This window comes from Arachis ipaensis, chromosome B09, assembly GCF_000816755.2.
Source record: "Arachis ipaensis cultivar K30076 chromosome B09, Araip1.1, whole genome shotgun sequence".
NCBI classification, from domain to species: Eukaryota; Viridiplantae; Streptophyta; class Magnoliopsida; order Fabales; family Fabaceae; genus Arachis; species Arachis ipaensis.
The window spans coordinates 81,342,611-81,342,812 of record NC_029793.2 but is presented as its reverse complement, the minus strand read 5'-3'; positions in this window follow the sequence as shown (position 1 = coordinate 81,342,812).

Below are 202 nucleotides of genomic sequence, written 5' to 3'. Positions count from 1 at the left end.
TAGTTTGTATTTAATTTGGTTTTAAACTTATACTCTACTCTTTAATTTTATTAAAATTCCCAAATAGAAACCTAATTTACACTCTACAAACCCTTATCCCATTACACAACACATTCACCCACCTTTTCTTCTTCCCGCTGCCATTCCTCACTATCACTTTCTTCACTCACGCTCATACACTAATAGAAAAGAAAGAGAGATT